Raw genomic sequence first — 18,253 nt, forward strand, 5'->3', positions numbered from 1 at the left:
CGCCCGAAAATTAGTTGCGGTGCCATCAAAAAAACCATATTCCAATCTGACACTGAAATTAACAATAAAAAAAATTGATACCACTTACGTATTCCTCTGCTTGACGGTGCGAGAATCATCTCGCCAATCAAAGAGAGAGAGAGAGAGAGAGAGAGAGAGAGAGAGAGAGAAAAGAAACACTAGCACGTTTTCGCGTGTTTTACCACACACAATCGGTCAAGATACCACAATTAAATACACTGCGCACACTACACATACCCAAACATACCCCAATATGAACTAAAGTGACCCGTGACGCATCATTAAGCACACACAGAAACTCGCGCTCGAGAAAGACAGACTTGAGTGCGTTGCACAACAGCTCACTAAACTGAACTGCTGAACCATCAAAGTCCTATTCTGAGATGCTAACACCAGTATTAATAACATATGTCTCTTCAGAAGAACCTAACCCTATCTATTTATCTACTTAACTATCTATTCATGTCTAACACCGCTGCCACCACTGTTAATGACCCTATAACCAGGTCAGATAGGGTCATAATCTCATAATCTCTTACTGTATCAGTTTTAAGAACAGCATCAATCTTCTTACTTTCCTGAGATTCTCTGGTAGCGATGGCCAGCCCTGGGTCAGCAAATTCCTTCTCCCTCATCGACTCCTCTCACTGAATCTATCCTCAAACAAAGGCCTACTCGAAATAAACACTGAGGTACAAAACTAAACTTTATTTGCAAATTTAACAAAAGTAATCCAGCCAAAGCTACGATCATGAAATGGAGTGAATTCCACCCCCTGTGAATGGAATTCACCACTAGTAATACATGGCCTGGGGGGGTTCCCGTGTGCATGAGATGTACCCTAATTCACCTACTTGCCTTTTACAGTAGACACCTTGAATTATCTGAAAAATCAGGGTGGACTTTCTGAAACCTGGCAGCAACTGAGAAATTTAGGCTTAATTTCGCTATATAGGGTGATAATTTCGACCCGTAAACTCTGGGTACCTGACCTTAAAATACCCATATCTCCCTTGAAAATTAACGTAAAAGGCTCATTTACCACTCAAAATGTTCCTTTTAATGAGCCCTTTCCAATGATATATAAATCTTTAACTTTTAGGGCTATATTAGGTCATAAATACCCAAAATGTCACCAGAAATCGAGAAACGCTAATGATTAACCTCAAAAAGGAAAAATGGTAAAAATCAAACAATATTAAAGAATGAATGGCATATATTGACAATAATCAACACAGCAACACTATATTATTCAAATAATAAGCACTTTATTACTTTCTAAACACACAGAAGCATACAGTAACTTTTCATAAAAACTTTATTTTTAAAATGCCAATTTATGGTCATTGCTATCTAGGTGGCACTTTATCCATGGTATGGGGATTAATATTTGTTGATAAAGTACTTTGAAAAACTTCTCAAGTGAATAAAATTATAAAAATATATAGCTTGCACAATTTCCTTAAATAATTATTGACTTTATAAATTCTGGATATAGCATGAAAATTTTATTAACCTATGACGTAGCTTTAGTATTAAAAGGGTACTATGACATTGCAAATGAAGAAGTTGTATTGGTTGAATTAAACTAATTCAAACATCCATAACAATAGTTTTAATATCAAAAGATAAGGCAGTATATATTTAATAATGTAAATACATGTATTGAATTTATAACTGAAATGTCTGTAGTTTATTTTCATGGCTAAATATTCTAAGCTTTAACTTACATTCGTAAAGGAGTCAAATTTACACGAGTTCTTATGGACGAATGACAGTATTTGCTTCTCATGATTGTGCTTTTAATAAGATTCTTCATTCCATACTGTAACCTAAAGGATTGCTACATGTTGCATCACTTACAACTAAGACACTTTGACATTTACAAAAGCTGCAGCAAGGAACATGATTGCTGCCACAGGGACAGTGATATGTGCCACATTTTGTACAACTGCACATCACAGTGAATTCCTCAGGTATTGGGTTCTTTCCATCAATTGGCACCAAAAGATCAGCAGCTACTTTATAACCATATAACATAGGATCAAGGGGCTCCCATTTAGGTTTAGATAAAACAGAAATCATGTGATATTTGTAAAGTATGCTCTTTTTATATGTTGTATTGTTGCATAGCTAGTAGGTGGTGGGTTCTTAAAACATGACCTCTTGGAATGATGATACATACAGTATAGTTTCTCAGGTGGTCTGCTGTTTTACACATTGTTGCCTGCTTCAGTACTCTTGTCAAATACTCTTCAGCCATGATTACTTGACTTTCAAAATTATTTTTAGTTCCAAATTCTTTTAAATACATTTCTGGATGTGCCTTTAGAGCAGCAAGTTTAGTCCCAAATTTGCTTGTGTAATCACAGCCAGTCAGGGAATGCACTGCAGGCAACACTTGGCGTAGTTCCCTCCCTAGCTGAACAGTCAATGTATGAATGGCAATATACCTGACTGATTCCCCAGATACAGTTTTTAATCCACAGTTCACTGCATCCTTTAGCAGTTGTTTTCTGATATCTTCGGTTGCTGCTTCTTTTGTCACGATATTGTGAAGTCTTCCTTCTTCTGCAGGTATTAAAAATGGGTTTTCATTTCTTTCTATGAGTCTTATAATTGCTTGAATATGTCTCTCCTCAGACAGAGTTTTTGATGCTGCAAAAGATTGGTTTACATCTAATTCGTATGTGATTGTGCTTGAACCTGACACTTGTCTGTGTAAATTTGTAATTGCAAGGAATTCATGATAAGTTATCTCCCACTTAACAACATAATTTTTTCGTCTTGTTTGTTTGTGCACTTCATGCAGCTCAACAAGGATGTAACCAACTTATAATCCTTTCATCTTATACTGATGTCTTAATTCTGTTCTTGCATTACTGGAATGAGCTTCATTATCAAGGACATCAACTCCTGAAAGGCAGAGAGATGTCTGATGAGTATAAATTTACCTCAACATGCCTATTGTATGGACATAGATAACGAGCAAGATTCGAGGAGGTAATTAATTTACTTCTGTTACTGCCAGAGTGAATGATTACTTCATTAATTAACTGAATTCAAGGAAACACTTGACAAAGATTTTACACTGCACTTGTAGTTTAGCAAGGGAAGGAATAATGAAGGTGAAAAACAGGTCGAAAGAAAAGATAAAGACAAAGGGTGGATTCCTCTCAGTTACCAGACATACCTGATACAATTTGCATATGCTCTAGTGAAAGCATGAGTGGGACTCTCCCTTCCTTTAGCAGAGTTGGGCAGGCTAAATCAGTGGGGGCTTGGTGAGCAGTCACAGGTGAGAGGGCGTCCGCCCCGGCTAAGCCCTTGGAAGGATTTCTTGGGAAGATAGGTCTTGTTTAGACCATGGTTTTGCTGCTACTGACTGACCTCTCCATGGTCGCTAAATCTTCTCCTCCAAACGGTTTGCATTTCGGCAGTCTCCCTCATTGTACAATTCTGGAACACAAAAGAAATCCGCCAGCAGAGAGAGAAGAGAAACTGGAGTGTCGAAGGGGTGCAACCGAGTTAATCACGCAGGTGTTTTCTCTGGGGGATGTCACAAAGGGGGAGACGTTGGGTTTGGGTTCTCAGCGCTCAGAACTACCACCCAACTCTTCAAATTTATTTGGTTGTTATATTTAAGAATGTTTCAGTTTCTTATCAGGAGTAAGGCCCGATTTCATGACAATACACACACACACACACACACACACACACACACACACACACACACATATATATATTTATATATATATATATATATATATATATAAATATATATATATATATATATATATATATATATATATATATATTATATATATATATATATTATATATATGTTTGTACAAACAACTTGACATTTCACGATTCATGATATACGCGGAGAGTTTGATGAATTTTGAAATGGGCTAATCATTAACTTATTTCAAGAATTTAGCTGTCGTTTTCCTAAAATGTCAACGTTAGGTGAAATTCATGAACTTGTGGGCTATTTCTTGATAATACCTTTTCACAAATTTAGCAACTAACAGAAACAAGAGAGACATATCAAATCATGATGCTTTAACATTTTTATTGAGAAATCTATAAAGCAGGGAATCAAATTCTTACATGATTGATCTCTTGATGATGAATATGGTTGAAGAGTGTCCCTTCTGTGTTTAAAAGGATGCCTCCATGATACACGGGAAGATCGTTATCCGAAGCGTATGCTAAGGTTTATCATCCAGTATATAAACCTCTGAAATAGTGTTTATTGTTTCCACTTTAGAACTTTTTATGAATTAAGTCTCCATTTCAGTTAATGCCACTTTCCTTTCTGCAGGAACTTTCCATAGCAGGTCCGTGAACTCTTCGGGCGTTTTGAATGAATGGTATCCAGCACAAAAATGGTGAAGCACATTGGGTACATTTGGGAAATGTCACTGGCAGGCAATTTGGTACTTACAGTTTTCTAGCAATATCCTAAGCCGTAGTCCTCCGCCTAACGTGAACTTAACATATTTCTGGAGAGTCATTCTCTACTCCTACAAGCTTGTTCAGTTTATGTCAATTCATTTGCTTTGTTTTCCGAATCATATAAAAAAATATTATAATCATAAAAAATCGTAATTTCCATCTTTGTTTTCCAGGAAACTAGTTTCTGTTCAAACTGTGATTAATAATTAGGATCTTTTTACAATTATGTGCACATTGGACTTTGGTGAAACATCAAGAATTAGAGATAAAGGTTTCCATTGTATCCATTTTATGATGTGGAATAAATCACTAAGATCACATGTAGTTACACTTGATAATTTGCTCGTTTAACCGTAGAAAGGCATTATACCTACTGTTGGTCGTCGTAATGTTTTCATTGATTTCAAATTTGTAGGTTGGTGAAGAAAAAAAAAAAAAATTCTACGCACCTCATACCTCTCTATCATTGTGTCAGTCTTTTCACTTCAAGCCATACCCATGCAATAATTTATTTTATATAACAATTTCCATCCTAACTTTTAAGTTATTTTAACAGATTAACTAGTGGAGTCCTAAAGAAGACTGTATAGATATAGACATTGGGTTACAATATATTCCTGACTTTACCCGTACTTCCTTGCCCAGCTGTGTAGCAAACGCTAATAATATTAAAGCATCCATACTTTGCAAATTATAATCGCCTGGTTCTTATCAGGAAAAGATATTCATTGCTACCAAAACCTCCAATCATTACAGGATTTTCTAGCCAAAATAAATCCTTAGAAGGAAAATATTCCAGGTGCGCCTTATTATTGCTCAACCCAAGGAAACTTTACCAATTCTCGGGTGCTATAACCTCTCACTTTTAATAATCGCTCTGATAGTCCTCCGAGATCCAAGTTTTCTCTTCCTTATAGGAGATTGCTGAAATATTTCTTCACCCAGTCAGCAAAGTCACTGTACGTTTTCATATTTTGTGACTTTTATGAAGTGGACCTATGCCATCCCATTTATGATAGAACGTATTTTTTTTTTATCCTTCTTTGGAATAACTTTGTGACTTGGATTTATGTCAAATATCCATTAATTTTGGCTTTATTCGTTGGTCACAGATTTCCGGTAGTTGTGGGAAAGAGTAGTGACGCATCGTGCACTTTGAATAGCATTGTATCCAAAACGACATTCTTTTCAGCTTCCATGTCTACAGCAATGATTCTGAAGAGTTCCCTGTCTGACCTTGTATTCCATTTCTCTTTTCGTCCTCGTAACTCAACCCTCTTGCTATAGCTTATTATCTTCATCCTTGTGAAGCAGGCCAAGCATTCTAACGGCCTGTATCTGATTTCCTTCCACACTGATCATATTTCACTCCCTACCCGTTTAACCATCACTCTCGACCTGTCTGTTTCTTTTCCTCCCATATACATACACACACACACACATATATATATATACATATATACATATACACATACGTGTGTAACTGATTCACGAGTATATGGAACGCGATGAATATATAAATAAAGGCAAATGCGTGTGTGTGTGTATTGCAAAAACGATACATATAAAGATATATATATATATATATATATATATATATATATATATATATATATATATATATATATATATATATATATATATATGTATATATATATATATATATATATATATATATATATATATATATATATATATATATATATATATATATGTATGTATGTATATTTAAATTGTATACAGTATATATACATTATATATATATATATATATATATATATATATATATATATATATATATATATATATATATATATATATATATATATATATATATATATATATATATATATATATATATTACACTTCTAGACAATTTTACATGTTTTATTTTTGTCACAATAAAAGACGCAGCCACCAGAGTGAGACAGAGAGAGAGAGAGCTCACCATCATGTAAGAAAATCACTCTCTCTCTCTCTCTCTCTCTCTCTCTCTCTCTCTCTCTATATATATATATATATATATATATATATATATATATATATATATATATGTGTGTGTGTGTGTGTGTGTATTATTTGTATATATACAATTATTATATATATATATATATATATATATATATATATATAAAAAATTATATTTATATATAGTGATTTTCTTTTAAGCTGACGAATCTCTCTCTCTCTCTCTCTCTCTCTCTCTCTCTCTCTCTCTCTCTCTCTCTCTCTCTCTCTCTCTATGCTTTTGTATGTACATTAATCTTCTTTACAAGACAAACAAATTTAAATACTATTGCATCATCGATGATTAACTGTTTATCACTCTCACTTTGTGGTGACATCGGTTGCCCTAGTTCGACATCATGAATTAATTGTTGGATGCGTCTTTCATTGTGTCAAAGATAGAACGTGATATAACAGTGTTTAGAAATGGTAAAAAAAAAAAAAAAAAATCCGGTTTCATCCGTTATGTGTAGACAAATCCTATATTTTTTTCGTTTTCAAAGGAGAACTTGAAGAATACTCACTGAAGGATGGGAATAATCATTTCCATTACGCGATGAACGTTGCTCTTCCTGCTTGAACAACAACTGGCATTATTTCCCTTGTCTTCGTGTCCGAGCACGAGTCCTCATCATTCCATGCCAGAACGAGTTCCGGGATGATCATTACCCGACTCATATGTCATTTGACTCATTTTTCATCGTTGGCTTCACGGCGTTGGAGGAGCGTTCAACAGCACAACTTTTGTTTTGTTGACGAATTATTATTTGTATATGATGAATACATTTTGCAGAAATATCGGGAGCTAATTTTCGTTGTTTTACTGTAATCGTTAGGTAATTCATGGCTCTTTCGAAATTCAAATATTCGACTGCCGTACTCGTCATTTGACCGGAATGACATCTTTAGAAGTTATCAAATTACAAATGCATTTTATATCAGGTATTAACCTTAATTTTCTTTTCCATTTTTAATAGTATGCTTGTTTCGTCCGTTGACATTGGTTATTGATGTCTTAATGGTGTTAACACTGGGTTACAGAAACGTCGTAATCGATGGCGAAGGTCAACTGACGAACTTTCATACTGACTTTATGAATTGCCAGCAGGCAACGTTCTCTATCTTCTCTTGTCAATTAACAGAAGGGTTCTCATTTATTTCACGTTAATCAGTAGAAAGATCAGTTTACCACTCATGTTGATTGGCTGAATGTTACAAGTATGACGTTCATGGAAAATTATATAAAGGTCTACATTCGTCTCTTGTTATTTGCCTGACAGATGCTTATCCATCATGTGTCCAGCGGTAGAAAGTATCATAAAAACATGTCATTTGGCAGAAACGTTCAAATCTGGCTCATATCAGGGGTTTGAAGGATTCTTAAAATATGTGTCGTTTGACGGACATAAACATGTCATATTCTCTAACAGATAAGTTGGTTTCAAGAAGGGCGCAAGGCTTTTGACAGAAATCTGTTTCCAGGTTGTTGTTATTATTATTACTATTGAGAATATGAAATCTGTTCATATGGAACAAGCCCACAGGTGCCGTTGACTTGAAAGTAAATTTTCCAAAGAATATGGCGTCCATTTGAGAGAAGTAACCGAGTTTATGGGAAATACAGAAAGAAGTAACTGAAGGTAACAGGAAACACACAAAGAAGAGATCAGTTACTAGAAAAGAAAAAAGTAACGTAACAAATAAATGAATAAATAGATAAAAATATAAGTAAATCATAAAAAACAAGAATTTCTCAGGGTTATAAAGTCCACTTTACAGCTATAACCATCTATAACCATAAAAGTTCTTTTTTCTGTTTAAATAAAAGACTCACGTGAGACAGAATGACTCATATCCAATTCATTACAACCGATATAAAGATCCCTGTACGGTAAAAGAAAGGTCTAACGGTAATTGCATTGATTTTGTAAGATTTTTTTATATCCAATTAATAACATTAGCGAGAAAAGTCCACTTAACTTCTGTAGGTTAACAGGATTGTAGTAAAGCTGGCAGAGAGTCCCTTTCTTACCAACAGAGCCCTCGAAGCGGGTAAGCGCCGCCAATGTACCTCATGCGGTGCGCTGTAGGCATTACTTAAGGTTCTTTGCAGCGTGCCTTCGGCCACTAGCTGTAACCCCTTTCATTTCTTTAAATGTACCTCCGTTCATATTCACTTTCTTCCATCTTACTTTCCACTCTCTCACAATTGGTTCATAGTGCAACTGTGAGGTCTTCTTCCTGTTACACCTTTAAAACTTCCTTTACTTTCAGTTTTCCTTTCAACGCTGAATGACATTCATAGGTCCCAGCGATTGGCCTTAGGCCTAAATTCTATATTCTGTTCTATTTTTACCAACAGAGCTCCATATCCAGCCTTGATCAGTTTACAGGAAGTCCCATACTTGTACCTGTTGTTCCTTCTAACAAGCGAATGATTATGTCGCATATGTCGGTGACACTCCTCCCTAAATTTAAATATGAGAATAATAATAATAATAATAATAATAATAATAATAATAATAATAATAATAATAATAACAACAATAATAATAACTAGAGAACGTTTTAGAATTACCGACTAGGCTGCATTGAAACTCGAGGTAGTATAATAATAAAGATAAAAAACCAAAGCAATCAGTGTGGCAGGTTTTGTTCATTTTTATGGGAGGGGAAAGTCATCAGAGTGAATTGAAATAAAACTGTAAAACCTTGTCAAGGTTAAATTCAGAGTGGAATAATAATAAAGATACTATATTTAATTATTATTATTATGCAGATTATTATTATTATTATTATTATTATTATTATTATTATTATTATTATTATTATTATTATTATCTCAGTCATCCTATTCGACTGGGTGGTATTTATAGTGTAGGGTCCCGGGTTGCATCCTTCCTCCTTAGGAGAAGATCACTTTTCTCACTATATGCGCCGTTTCTAATAGCATACTTTTCTGCATGAGTCTTAGAGCTGCTTCGGCATCTAGTTTTTCCAGGTTCCTTTTCTGGGATTTTGGGATCGTGCCTAGTGTTACTATGATTATGGGTACAATTTCCACTGACATATCCCATATCCATCTTATTTCTATTTTCAGGTCTTGATACTTATCAATTTTTTCTCCTTCTTTCTCATCTACTCTGTTGTCCCATGGTACTGCGACATAAATGAATGATACTTTCATCTTAGTTTTGTCAATCAGAGTCAAGTCTGGTCCATTGGCACGTATCACCCTATCTGTTCTGATACCATAGTCCCAGAGGATCTTTGCCTGATCTTTTTCTTTCACTCCCCCAGGTTGGTGTTCGTACCACATATTACTGGAAGCTAGCCAGTGTTTGTTGTACAGGCTCCAATGGAGGCCTTTTGCTACTGAAGCATGCCTCTTTTTTTACTGGTTCTGTAAAAGCACCGGATATTCACTTGCTTGGGGGCGGGGGGGACGGCCAACCTGAGTCTTGGGGGTGCAGTTGCCCCCCACCCCCAGCCCCTCCCCTAAATGACGCCCTGACCCAGCCAGTTGGGGGACAAGCTAGTCCAACTTGCTGCCGGTCTCAGGCCCGGTTAAATGGGAAGAGTTGCTGCCTGGTCAAGCAAACCAGGTATGAAAACAGTGGCAAAAACTAAATAATGAATCTCAAGTCAATAATGGAATGCAGTATCCCCTGACAGCAGTGAGAAATGCGCAAGGGGTACCGCAGAAGTCACGACTGCTGCTAAAGAAGTTAGTGAGGAGAAAGGATTGGAAAAAGAAAGGAACGATGAGAATTGGAAATTGGAATGTTGGTAGCCTCACAGGAAAAGGAAGAGAGTTGGTTGATGTCATGCAGAGAAGGAAAATAATAATTCTATGTATACAAGAGACTAAATGGAAGGGGAAAAGTGCAAGAAAGCTTGGATAAGGATATCAGGTGTACTACACAGAGGAAGATGCTGGGAGAAATGGGGAAGGAATTATTCTCCATTCAGACTTGCAGGAGAATGTCACAGAGGTCCAGTGCATCAGTGACAAGCTCATGGGCTTAAAATTTATGAAAGATAAGAGAGTATGGCATTTCATCTCTGCATACGCCCCTCAACGAGGGTGTAGTGAAGAGAAGGAGGAATTCAGAGGGAAATTAGAAGAATATATAAAAAGAGCTCCAAGAAGTGAACTATTAGTGTTATCTGGGGACATGAATGCCCATGTAGGTGACAATTCTGATGGTTTTGGAAGGAGAAACCAGGAAGGTGATAGATTGTTGGAATTAGCAGAAGCTATGAATCTGGTAGTCTTGAATACACAGTTTGAGAAAAGGAAGTCATCTGGTAACATACAAAAGTGGACAAAATGAGACACAAATTGATTATGATTGGTTAGGAAGGAAGACAAGAAAATTATTGTGGATTGTAAGGCTATTCCAAATGAATTTGTTGTAGCGCAACATAAACTGTCAGTGGCAGATTTTAGGTTGAAAGCAATAAGGAAAAGAAAAGCCCCAGCCAGGAATAGGAGGATCAAAACTTGGAAGCTGAAGGGGGCGAAGGCAAGAGAGTTCAGAAGTAAAGTGGAAAGAGCCAGAGAAGAGAGATCTGTAAAAGAGAGTGATATGAGATGATGGGAACACCAGAGGGGGAAAAGATAAACTACAGAACTGCAGAAGGGAGAAGAAAAGACAGGCAGGATGTAGGAAAGGTAGGAATTATTAAAGATGAAAATGGAAATATCGTAATTGAGGAAGAAGAGGCCAAGAGAAGATGGAAAGAATATTTTTCATAACTATTAAATACTGAGAATGAGTGTGAAGAACTGGAAAATGTTCCTCCAGTAGAAGGACCAACAGCAAACATCAGAGAGAGTGAAGTCGAGAACGCTATAAAGAAAGGAAAAGTAAATAAAGCTGCAGGAGTGTCAGAGGTAACCATAGAAATATTAAAGCATTGGGAAATCTAGGCAAAGAGTGAGTGCACACACTATTGGAAAAGATCCAGGATGTAGAGGAAATGCCAAGGGACTGGAACGATAGTTGGATGATTAAAATGTATAAACAAAAAGGAGACGTGTTAAACTGTGGGAATTACAGAGGAATGAAGCTTTTGGAGCAAGTATTCAAGATACTAGAAAGAATAGTAAAAGGAAGGTTGAGAATGTTGATAGATGTATATGAGCAACAGTGGCTGCTGTTTTTATAGTAAGACAGGTCCAAGAGAAATATCTAGAAGGAAACAGGAACGTTTACATGTGTTTTGTGGATCTTGAAAAGGCGTATGACAGGGTACCAAGAAGAGTAATTTATTGGTGTTTGAGAAGAGAGGAGCACCAGAGAAGTTGGCAAGGTTAATGAAGATGATGTATGAGGGGGCAAGAACCAGTGTACAGACAAAATACGGGGAGGTTGGCCTCCATCAGGGATCAGCTCTGAGTCCATTTTTGTTCCTCGTCGTCATAGACACTTTGACACCGGAATTAAGGAACAACGAAGAACTGTGGGAACTGATGTTTGCTGATGATTTAGTTATTATAGCAGACACAGAAGAACTGCAAGAAAGGTTTTTAGCATGGAAAGAACCCCTAGAAAAGAAAGGATTGAAAGTGAAAATCGGAAAGACAGAGCTAATGATTAGTAATAAAGCAGGACATGAAGAAGTAAACATTCAAATGGAAGGTGGTGCAGTGCTAAAACAGAACAATGAGTCTAACTACCTGGGATCAATAATAAATGTAGGAGGGAGGTACTGAGAAAGCAGTGAGATAGAGAGTGAAAGAAGCATGGCGAAAATGGAGAGAAGTAACTGGAGTTATTGTAGACAATAAAATGCCATTAAGGCTCAAATTGCAGATTTATAAGACAGTTATCAGGCCTGTACTATTTTATGGGGTAGAAACTTGGGCACTTACGAGGAAAGAGGAGGGACTGCTGGAAAGAACCGAGATGAGGATGGTGAGATGAATTGCTAGAATATCACTACTGGAAAGGAAGAAGAGTCAAGATATAAGAAGAATGTGTGGTTAATTATACCTTAGTTTAACCAGACCACTAGGCTGATTAACAGCTCTCCTAGGGCTGGCCCAAAGGATTAGATTTATTTTACATGGCTAAGAACCAATTGGTTACCTAGCAATGGGACCTACAGCTTATTGTGGAACCTGAACCACATTTTAACGAGAAATGAATATGTCAGCAGAAATAAATTTCTCTAATTCTTCATTGACCGATCAGAGAATCGAACGCGGGTCCAGCAGAGTGCTATCCGAGAACGATACCAACCCGTCCAATGAGGAATTAAGGAATATATAATGTAAAGGAGAAGGCTAGGGAAGCTCGTCTGACATACTATGGCCATGTAATAAGAAGGGAAGAGGTGGAACCAATCAAGAAAGCTAAGAACATGCCAGTGATGGGGAAGAGGAGTGTGGGGCGTCAGTGGATCAAATGGATGGATGTAGTGAGGAGAGATGTGGGTGAGGTGGGACTGGGGAAGCAAGGTGCAAGGAATGGAAATACTTGTAGAAAGTTGACTCAAGCGGCTGACCCTGCTATACAGTGGGACTAATAAGGTCGAAAGAAGATGTACTGTTCGTGCATTGGTTTGCTGTGCCATTCCTCTGTTGTGTTTTTCATTCTCCTGTCTCTGTATACTTATGGGTCTTTGTCTACGTTTATCAGTCCTTCCCATGCACTCCTTAGCCACTCGTCTTCACTGGTTTTCAGTTATTACCCCAGTGCTCTGCTCTCGATGTTAACACAGTCCTCTATGCTTAGTAGACCTCTCCCTTCTACCTTTCATGTTATGTATAGTCTGTCTGTATTTGCTCTTGGGTGTAGTGCTTTGTGTATTGTCATGTGTTTCCTAGTTTTCTGGTCTATGCTGTGGAGTTCAGCCTTCGTCCACTCCACCGTTATTATTATTATTATTCAGTATTATTATTATTATTATTATTATTATTGCACTCCTGACATAGTTCAGTAGCACTATTTAGGGTTAAAAAAAAAAATTAAAGTAGGCTGTCAATTGCTTCTTCCAGCATTGGTTAAAAAAAAAAAAAAACTTGGAGATGGCGAGGTTACAGTGCCCAATAAGTCTCTTTAGAACTTTTGTTCTATCGTTATTATCCTGCTGTGTTTGAAATTCCGATATTCTGTCTTCAAAATTTGTGAAAGTTACCCGAGGGCAAATTATATATATGACAATAAAAAATGAGTAATATCAAAATAACTTCACCTGTTGTGTGCAGGTATTGTTGACTGTCAGAGCAATAGTAAATATGCATATGTATTCCATTAATTTATGCAAGTAAGAGTAGCAGCAGTTGTAGCAGTAGTATCGTCATCATCAGGACCATCAGCAGCTACATTAACTGTAGGTGTAATAGCGCGTGTTATTGTAATTATGATCAAAACGCACGTTTTAAAACAGAACCCGGGCATCGTTAATGGGATTTGAGATACATCACAGCTCAATTTAGGAACTTACTCATTTGCCAGATAATATTCAAAACTGATTTCAACCTTTGATAAAGTTTACAAAATAATTATATGCTAATAGCTTTGTGATAAAATAGAAAATGTGCCCTTTGCTTTATGGAAAATATATTCGTGCTGCGGGAATGTTATATCATTCTGCAGAATACATATACTCATGCATACATAAATGCAAATCTGTATAAGCCAAATACACATTCGTGCGCACACATGCACACACACACACACGCTATATATATATATATACATATATATATATATATATATATATATATTATAAAAGTGAATGTTTGTATATTTGTCTGTCCACTATAGAAATATAAACTACTAGACAGGCCCGGGCAAAATTTTGCACACAGTCTCTATGTCACCCCAGAAAGGTTTTTAATTCAAAATCAAACCCCTACCCCGTGACAGACATACAAAGACGGACAAAACAAATGAAATTTTCGTTTTTATGTCACATTTTTCTTCAGTTTTCTGGGTTTATTCTCATTTTTCTTCTGGCGCTGCCAGAAGTATGGTTAACCTACAACAGTAAATCCCCTATAACATCAATTTTTTATCAGAATTTACGTGAATTTTGATCCATAATTCATAATAATAATCAATATAATTGTTTATTACCGCTATAAAACATACATTGAAAACTTAAATCGATAGTTTCTTTCCGTAGTAAGCGAAGCTTACTCCGCTCATGCATAGTAGTGGCTTAGCGCAACGATTTCAGTCAGCAGAAACCACCACCAAACTCTCTCTCTCTCTCTCTCTCTCTCTCTCTCTCTCTCTCTCTCTCTCTCTCTCTCTCATATTGTATAGAAGTTGAGATGATATTTCAATATACCTCAAATGATTCCATAACTCAAATACCTACTATTTTGTAAGAGCAAGCGCTCATAAAAGGAATATATATTGAAAAGTAACTGTTAATTTTACATGCGCTACATCTGGCAACTGCTTTATCATGCAAAAAGCGACAAGTCATTTGCCCCGCATGTTCATACATATGGTTGAAGATGTTACCCCCTCGATGTGGGATCACCTTGACGTGGTGAGGGGGGGCTCTTGATCCCTAGGAATTTGTTCCCGGGTTTGAGTCCAAGAGTCTCATATGTTATTATATATTTCTTTGGACTAATTTTGTGGAATTTTCCACTTTTTGTAAAATTTATAGGACCTGATAAATAGGAAAAGATATCATAGCTGAGACTGGGTTTATATCAGAAGCTAAGTAGTGGGAACTGTGGTAGGACCATCAACTACCCGATAATGTTTGGACCTGAGAGATATCAGATTGATAGCTCAAAGGCAGAACTGTTCTTTAGGGCTAGACCACGGATTGGTCTGGTTCTGGGGATAGGACTCACGACATTCTATCCGGTTTGCCCAGATGATTAGGGTGGGGATGATTGCATTCTTGTAATACTCTCAGTCATGGCAAGCGGGGTTGGCTTACACTTGGGCAACTCTAATTGTGTTGTGCCATCCCCTGTGGGGTGGGGTAGGGTAGGGATGCGGACATTTGGGAGTCGGTTCTCACTTGTGCCGTTGATGGAAGAATAAACTCCATGAAAGGCTAATGATATCTTTTTAAGGTTTTCAGGTTTACATTTTTTTCTCCCTCCAATCTTTATGACAAGTCATTATAAGGATTCAAGTACTCCTGGGCCCTTTAATGGTACTGTTCCGGCACAGTTGACGACCGCTGCTCCAGTACAGAGCAAATCTGGCATGGAAATGGGCAGTTCTCTGAATAATCCAAATAATTAAAATCAGGGTGGTATTAAAACTTTAATACCATATAAAACACCCCAAAAGACTAAATATCGACATAACCTAACCTTGACTCACTTCGACTCCCTCTTTGGGAGTGGAAGTTGGTCAAGGTTTCTGACCATGGAAACAGAACAACAAATTTCAGCCTTAAAGTTGGAAAACTACTTATTAAGAAGACATCCAACAACAGAAATGTCATTCAGATAAATAAAAGAAAGGACATGGCTTATAGAAGCCACAACAAAAAACCAATCTGAAGATTGTTTTTCCATAAGAAGTATTGATAATGTAAATGTAATTATAAAATAAACACGACACTATGAACAACATTCAGGGTACTATTATGTTTCCCGAAAATAATAACGAACCGGTCGAGAAGAATATACTATTGGACCCTCTTAAAATGAGATATCCCAAAGTCCAAGATTGTGAGGTATATATTACACTAAGTAAACAGAACAATAAGATATTAATAATTTCAAAAATAAAATTTGAAGGTCAAGACCTACCTCGAAAAATAAAAAAAATTGGGCCAAAATAGAGAACTGAGACCTTACGTCCCAAAACCACTACAATGTCAAAATTGTAGTAAAAATGGGCACACGAAGAAAAACTGTCGAAATGAATGTATATGTGCTTATTGTGGTTCTGACGAACATGCCACACAATGGAAATGTAGTAGGCCAAAGTGTGTAAACTGTGGGCAAGATCATCACTCAAGGTCCAAAGAATGCATGTTTTATAATTATGTACAATACAGAATTGAAAATCTTACAAGAAAGGACTGGGATCCATCTAAGAAATATACATATTCTTCAGTAACAAAAACCAGTAATGAAACAGAAACACTTAAAGATGGAAGTAACGGAACACAGAAAAAAGATCCCAAGAAGAAAATGCCTTAAACAATAGCTAAATTGGTAATAAATAAAGAAACAGGTACAAATGACATGGATAATATTTTATAAAATTCTTTGAAGTATTAATGCAAATAGCACAAGAAGATGCTAACTACAAAAGTAGCAGAGGAAAGTTGTGATGGACCAGAAATTAAAGATAAACAGAGACCGTTGGAGAGAACACCGCATAAACGAAGAAACCAACTATTAATAAAGAAACTTCGGTTAAACCAAAGACAAAGGATATGAAGAAAGAACAAAGGCAAAAACAAGCTAAGAAAATATACCTTTATCTCCTAAAATAATAGTAAAACCCATGGAAGCAGATGTCCAAAATAACGAAAAAGTTGAAGAGAACCTTACCATAGATTATGTCAGGGGAGAAGAGATTACTCCATCTCCAATAATTGGCAAAAGAACAAATGAAGTAAGAAATATACATGATAACACATGTGGATGTAACAGTTGTTTCGCTGAATTGTGCAATAATAACAAAAACATAACGAAAGATGGTTTAACAAACACCATAAGAAATTTTATGAAATATAGAAAAAAAGAAACCACGGATTTGAGTACCCATGAAAAAGATTGCATGTGCATTGAGCACTTAGTACATTATAAAAAAAAAACAAATGAATGTCGTGAGTAAATTATTTAAAAAAATCCAAGCTGATAATACAAAAAAAATAAATAAATAAATAAATAAAACTGGATCACTATAACATAATATCAGATTACACCCGGGAGAAATACAAAGGTTAGTAAAAGAATATGAACCAATGACATTATGTTTACAACATGTCAACAAAACCATATCAACAGTAGATAAATATACCTTAGCATCTGCATCTAGAGAGGAAGAAGGAAATTTAGGTACTGCTATATATGTACATAACAAAGTATGTTATGACAAAGTACTGTAAACTTTACTGGCCTGCAAATATCCAGTATTAGAATACGAATAAAAAACGGTAATTATGTAATTTATAATTTATACAACCAACCTAATAAAAATTACGACACTGAAAAATTTAAAGAATTATTTAACAATGCCAAAAAACTTACATTAACAGTAGGTGATTTTAATGCTCACAACCCAATATGGGACTGTAATTGTACAAACTCAAATAAAGCAGGAAGTAAAATAGAAGAATTCATAGATTCAAACATGTGCTATATAAGTGATAACGAAATCAGGACATATTTTCCAAAAACACATGGAACTTTTTCTTCAGTAGACTTTACTCTATATACAACAAGCATTACAGTAGACAGATTGGATTGGAATATTGTTGATGACTTGCACACCAGTGATAATTTTCCAATATTAACTTCATTATTACAAAATAATCCCACCAAGCATGTTCCTCAATATAACATTTATAAAGCAGATTGGGAACTATATGAATTCCACACTAGGAATTTCTTATTGATTTAATTAAAAATGCTGCTGATAAAGCAATACCAAAATCAAAATCTCATCCAGCAAAACTCAAAGTCCCATGGTGGTCTGAAAAACTAACAGAATTGATAAAAATAAAACACCAAATTGGGAGATGATTAGATAATTTGAATAGAAAGTTCAGTAAAATAAATAAAACATTACCAATATTCGAAGAA

The 18,253-nt window shown here is 35.9% G+C and overlaps 1 long non-coding RNA gene across 1 annotated transcript in view; it reads left to right on the forward strand.

Annotated features, from left to right (window-relative positions):
• The window catches only part of LOC136828351 (uncharacterized), a 114,740-nt gene extending 109,561 nt beyond the window's left edge, over positions 1-5,179 (forward strand). Inside the window, exon 3 of the long non-coding RNA XR_010850013.1 lies at positions 4,352-5,179. This is a non-coding gene — a long non-coding RNA (uncharacterized lncRNA). The remainder of the gene's footprint in view (positions 1-4,351) is intronic.
• Positions 5,180-18,253: the final 13,074 nt, after the last annotated feature.

Source organism: Macrobrachium rosenbergii, chromosome 3, assembly GCF_040412425.1.
Source record: "Macrobrachium rosenbergii isolate ZJJX-2024 chromosome 3, ASM4041242v1, whole genome shotgun sequence".
In the NCBI taxonomy this organism is placed as follows: domain Eukaryota; kingdom Metazoa; phylum Arthropoda; class Malacostraca; order Decapoda; family Palaemonidae; genus Macrobrachium; species Macrobrachium rosenbergii.